Genomic DNA, 6,299 nt, shown 5'->3' on the forward strand with positions numbered 1-6,299 from the left:
GGGGGGGGGGAGCAGTGGAATGACAGGGTTTAAAAAAAGTCACACTTTCATTCTTTTGCGCAGTGTAGATAGACTGATTCTGGAGGAAGGCTTCTGTATATAATTAGTACATATTTCGTGAAAACTGGATGAACTGTGATGATGTTGGTCTACTACATTGTGCCTGTTTTAAACTTTCTTATCGTGCGCAGTCTAAATTGTTCAAGCTATACCAGAATGTTGAGTTAATACTCAGGTACGCAATGCTGTTCCCTCGATTTTTATCATAACTCTAGGCTTTGGGCGGTAAACAGAAAACCGCTACACCAGACAAGTCACCCGGCCGTAGACATTTAGTGCTATCCGTGCGAAGCCGGAGTGTATCGCTAGTGAGAGATTAGACCCGAAATTTTCAGTTTTTGTTTTATCGTAGTCTTCTCATAAGATCTCACATAAATACATCATTACGAACAGCAGCTGTTGAATGAGTTTTAAATGTTACAGCTATAAAAATTTCTTACCGCAAGAATGGTTACAAACGTATTGAAACCCTTTTACTACGCAAAAAAATACCATTGTCGTGCACGTAGTGCGAGAGAAAACGTTCCTTAAATTTAACACGGCTGTTATGGGAGTATCCGTGCTCACTTAATCCGGCAGGAAGTTTCAGTTATTGTTTCCTCTCTCGTTGTCTGTAGGGGCCTTTAGCGAAACGCACACATGCGTGCCTATTCTCGTGGTCATGCGTGTGTGTACAGTATTCACAGCTAAGACATAGAACAAAGGGAATGAATTCAAACAGATTCGGAGAAGTGAGCAGATGTTGGCTAATGGCTAAGGGCCGCCGGCTAACCTACGTGTGTTTGCTTTCCACATACAATTAGGCGGAAACTGTGCGTGTTTCTCATTTCCGCCTTGTACTCGCATGTTCGCCGAGTAGCTGTAAAAACATCAAAAAGAAAACAAACAGAAGATTGATTAAATACGACAGAGACGAATGCCAAGCACTTCCTTCCTTATTCAAAATATATTGTAGCATATGTTGTATTGCGTACGAGCGCCCGGAATGTAGTCGAGGACAACCATACAGTGGAATGTTTTTACATAAATTTAGACATCACTGAACTAATGCATAGCAGCACTAATTGTAGCAGACACTGTATAGACACATCAATACAGGTTATAAAATAAATAAAATAAAATCAAATAAAATATTAATTATTTTAATGTTAATTATTCTGTATGATGGTGATTGTAATTGTAATTGATATTTGCTTATCTGGATAATTATTCGGTATCAGACGCTTGACAATGGCTTTTTCGTAAAGGCAATGTTACTCGTAGTTGACCGTGAAATAAAATTGAAATAATCGGACTTCGTAGTTAAATCGTTTCCAAAGACTGCTGCGGTAGGTGCGGACTCATAATCTAAATCTCAATATTACAATAATTTGCCAGCCATGCCAAAACGTCGTACAGAGGTGATTGTCTACTGAACATAAAAAAGTTACACTGTTAGTTAAATCAGATATATTCAATGAATAAGCCTACAGTTCATAATCCTACTTACTTTTATAAATATAAATTCTTTACAGAATCGAGTGCCTAGTGTGGTTGCAACTCGCAGTAATTTTCTATAACATGAAATATGGCGGTGTGCCAGACAATAAAATAAAATACGTGCTTCTCGCACCACTTCAACCAGAGCTCTCCTTTCTTAATCAAACATATGAGTAACGTAATTGTGCTTTTGTTTTATCAGCGACACAGCACTGCAGTTGTGTGCCATAGGCTTTATTTATTTGTCACTGATTATTTATTTAATTAATATTTCGCGTTTCCGAGGAAACTCACGCTCGGCATGCAGATGTGCCTTTATATTGCCCCCTGAATTGCGAGGCGAAAGGACACACCTGCAGGCGAGCAATTCACCTAAAGGCACAAGAAAATCTAAGTTATCTACAACTATTTACATGACCCACATTATACATATTATATACAAAATTTGAATGACGCGGGTGCGCCGTAAAAGTTCTTATGTTGGCAGATAGAGTGCGCGCATGCGCAGAAGCGTCTGTGTGACTCCGGCACTGCCGTTATATCGTACAGTTAGATCACGCGGCACAGTATTGCAGTTCATATTGTTCGTGTGCGCGCGTCTCTCAGTCGTTGCACCAAGAAAATATTCAACCAAGATTACATATGAAGACTACATTCTATGACAGGTAACTTAGTTTTAAATTTACAATATTCGTTATAACACAATACAACTTAGATTGTTGAATGTTCTTAGTTACATAGTATTGTTTTGAAATACTTCAAAGAAAAATGTCCGTATGTTTCAGGTGCGTTGACCTATACACATCGTGTCGTTATCACAGTTCATATTCATCTGCTGCACAATAATTTTTTACAGGTTAGTATCGTCGTGGTAAAGTTTTTTGATCACAGTAACATCGTTGTATAACAACGTGATTAATACATAAGCGTGTCCATTTCCTATTTTCATTCTAGTCGTTGTGATGCAGTTCGTTGTGAGTAAAAGCATTGCTTATTACAGATCAGACGTGACCCGCCGAGTAATTGGTCCACGTGCAGTTCGTTTTTTACATTCCGTGGAAGCTTGGTTGTAGAACCTCGGACGGCACATAGCTGGCGTCGATCCTAGGACAGTCCAAGTAAGAGTGTCCGTCACATTTCGAGAACATTTCATTCCCTGAAGTTCCAACCAAAATTCTTCCACCCGTCGTGTTGTTTTCTGGACAGGCACTTTGTGTCCATTTAATCCAGTTAACATCTTGAAGTTAGGTACTGTAGTAATGTCACTAGACGATGCACGAATTATGCACTTCACATTTTCAGTTTTTTGCTGAATATAGCTCACCTAAATGTTCGTAGTTATTAATCAAGGAAATCGTTCATCGCGTTTACATAGGTACGATGCATAATGAATGGCATTAACCGTTTCCTTCACATAGGTTTCTGCGTAGTTGCAGAGTTAGTAATGTTCGTTAATATCCGTGAACAGAGGTTCACTATGCAATGTCTTTTTGGCATTCGTTTTGTTCAAATTTTTACATGATACATCAGTTAAAAAAAAAAGTAATTATACATACACACGTCACATATTTTCTTAGTATAAACATAATACAGTTGCACATAAACATGTTTACATCATCATTACATCGCTATAGGTTATTACATTGTGTCACATTTGATTACATGAATTGCAGATATTTACGTCCTCTTTATCGGTTTTGTGATGTCACCTGAAATTAAGATAGGTTAGACACAACATTCATTACATCAGTAGGCAAGACCAGGCGTTTTCACTACTCAATAAATATTCAAAATAGTAAGAGAGAGAAAATGTTCGATTCCTCGCGTTTTGTGCGTGTGTGTAGAGTGTCTGTGTGGCCTTGACTACTGGTAGATGCTTTTCGTGTTGAGAGATGTGCGTCTAATCTATTTCTCAAAGTAAAAGATCGCTTCACAGATGACGTCTGTCAGTTCGTCAGGTGTCATACCAAGTCAGTGGTACCTACAGTCACAAATGTTCCGTGAAAAATTAATATATCATTCACTGCTACGTAATCATAAATTTTACTTTAATATTCAGTCTTCTCGGTGGAGCCGCGGCGTTGAAAGAAAAGTTCTTCTGTCTTCAACTGCGACTCTGGAACGCTGAAATGAAAATTTCTATACTACTTATTATCTGTGTTGTAACGAGTTGCTTAGCAATGTTTTGATGGGTATGACTTTAACATTATTCAGTATGAAATGCTCTAAGATCTCGGTGTGCGTATAGCCCAATAATTTTGTTAGTTCTACGATGTTGTAACAGATACGCACCAGGGTGCGGTATGTTAACAATTATATAAGGTCCTTCATATAGCAGACGCCACTTAGCGTTGCGTCGTTTGAGTGCAACAGATTTATGATGAGTACGAAGTAGTACAAGCATTCCTACCTCGAATTTTTGTTTTCTTTTTATTATGTTTCTGTGATGTTTGTTTCGTATTTGTGCGTGATGTGTCAATGTAGTTAATACTTCTTTTATTTTCTGTTCAGGTGTGATTTCCTTGTCTGACAACTTAGGTAATGGTTCTATCCACTGATCGTTCTGTTTGCAATTGAACATGATCTCGTTAGGTGTGTAATTTGTATCGTAAATATTTAAGTTATTGTGTACGTCTTCGAAAAGACTTAGGTAGGACACCCAATTAGTATGTTTTGATGAAATATAGGTCCTCATGAATCGATTTAATTCTCGGAAAAGTCTCTCAGTCGCGTTACATTGTGGACTAAACCTCGAAATAAATATACTTTTAATGTTATTGTCCTTCAAGAAATTTCTCCATTTGTACCCAGAGTAGTATGCTGCATTATCTGACAGAATTGCTTTAGGTTTTCCCACGTGCGTCAGGTAATCACTTGAGAATCTTCGTATTATAGCACTTGCAGTGGCGGATTTTAAAGCATAAAGTTTTACATGTTTAGAAAATACATCGTAAAAAGCTAAGATATATTTGACGCCTCCAGAGCTTGCTGGATGCGGTCCACTGATGTCAGTACACAGAATTTCCAGGGGTTTACTGGGTAAAATAGAATGTAAATCTGTTTTTGTGGATAAATTCTGAGGTTTTGATTTTTGACATATGACACATGTTTTCAGTTCCCTGTAAATTTTTCTTCTCATATTGCTAAAATAACAGTATGTGCTGAGCTTTGCCAAACACTTTTTCGTCCCATAATGACCCCAAACTAAGTGTGTGTGCCAAATTAAATTACGTTCAGACTCTTCGGGAATGCATACACACCAGTTAGTAGCATTTGGATGTCGTCGATAAAATAACACATCATTGTGTAACTTGTAATACTTAGTCGAAGGATGATTTTGTTTTTCTACCAGTAATGTTATTATCTTATACCAGTGAGGATCAGATTTTTGTAATTCAGCCATGTTTCTGCACATATCAATATAATATTGGTGATACTGCTTGTCTTGCATTAAGAGAATCCTGTAGTCATTTATATTTTCTAAGTCACTGTTGGTATCATTCATACCTTGTGGAAGTCTAGACAAAGTGTCCGCAATGGTGTTGTCCTTACCTCTTATGTACTTAATTTCAAAAGAGTAGTTCTGAAGTGTAACTGCCCATCGTGATAGTCTAGGATGTACAAGTTTACAAGTTAACAAAAATGTCAGGGCCTGGTGATCGGTGTAAATTACTGTATGTTTTCCAAATAAATAATAATTGAATTTCTTGAATGCCCATACTATGGAAAGTGTTTCTAACTCAGTAGTCGAGTATGTACGCTCACATTCAGTTAAAGTACGACTTGCAAACCCAATAATTCTTATCTGTTCCTTTTCTTTATTCTTTACAACTTGAAATAAGCAACAGCCCAAGCCAGTACGTGAAGCGTCACAAGTCATACAAAAATCTAAATTGAAATCTGGATGGCTCAATATGTTAGCATTCACTAAAGCATGTTTAATTGTATTAAAGTCATTCTGGCACTGTTCCGACCAGATCCAAACTTGATTCTTTCTGAGTAGATTTAGCAGATGTTTACTGTTCAAAAGTGGTTGTGGCAAAAAACGTCTGAAAAATGAACATAGCCCAAGGAATGATTTTAACTGCTTTTTAGTTCGAGGGCTAAGAAAGTTTCTGATAGCATCTAATTTACTGGGATCAGGACGTATGCCCTGTGAATTAATGATATGTCCTAAATATTTTATCTCACTGCAACCAAATTTTGATTTTCTTAGGTTGGCTGTGACTCCAGCTTGTGCAAATTTTTCTAAAATTCTTTGAAGTGTGTCAACGTGTTCATTCCAGGATTGTGTAGCTATCAGTATATCATCTACATAGTGTGTGACTGTCTCAACTAAATCGTCGCCTAGCACGGTATCCAGGGCTGTAATGAATACCCCAGAGCTGACATTCAGTCCGAAGGGTAGAACACAAAACTGATAGGTTCGCCCCCCGAACATAAATGCAGTATATTTCCGAGAATCAGGAGTGATACCCACCTGCCAAAACGAATTAGCGAGATCTATTGTGGAAAAATATTTTGCATCTAGAAATTTCTGTAATTGCTCTTCTAAATTTTCAGGTTTTGTGTGAACCGGTAAAATTATTTCATTAATAGCTCGTGCGTCTAACACTAACCTAATGCTTCCATTTGATTTTTTGACAACAAGTAGAGGACTACAGTACGGTGAGGTGGATGGTTCAATGACCTTCCAGTCTAACATTTGTTTTAATTCTTGCCGCACAGCAGGTCGTTGAGATAACGGTACGTTATATGTC

The 6,299-nt window shown here is 37.6% G+C and overlaps 1 long non-coding RNA gene across 1 annotated transcript; it reads left to right on the forward strand.

The window, feature by feature from the left end:
* Positions 1-2,103: 2,103 nt before the first annotated feature.
* On the forward strand, positions 2,104-2,656 carry LOC126161546 (uncharacterized). Its single transcript, XR_007534931.1, has 3 exons — positions 2,104-2,204; positions 2,325-2,395; positions 2,540-2,656. It is a non-coding gene; the product is annotated as an uncharacterized LOC126161546 (long non-coding RNA).
* The last annotated feature ends 3,643 nt before the right edge of the window (positions 2,657-6,299 follow it).

This window comes from Schistocerca cancellata, chromosome 1, assembly GCF_023864275.1.
Source record: "Schistocerca cancellata isolate TAMUIC-IGC-003103 chromosome 1, iqSchCanc2.1, whole genome shotgun sequence".
Taxonomy (NCBI): domain Eukaryota; kingdom Metazoa; phylum Arthropoda; class Insecta; order Orthoptera; family Acrididae; genus Schistocerca; species Schistocerca cancellata.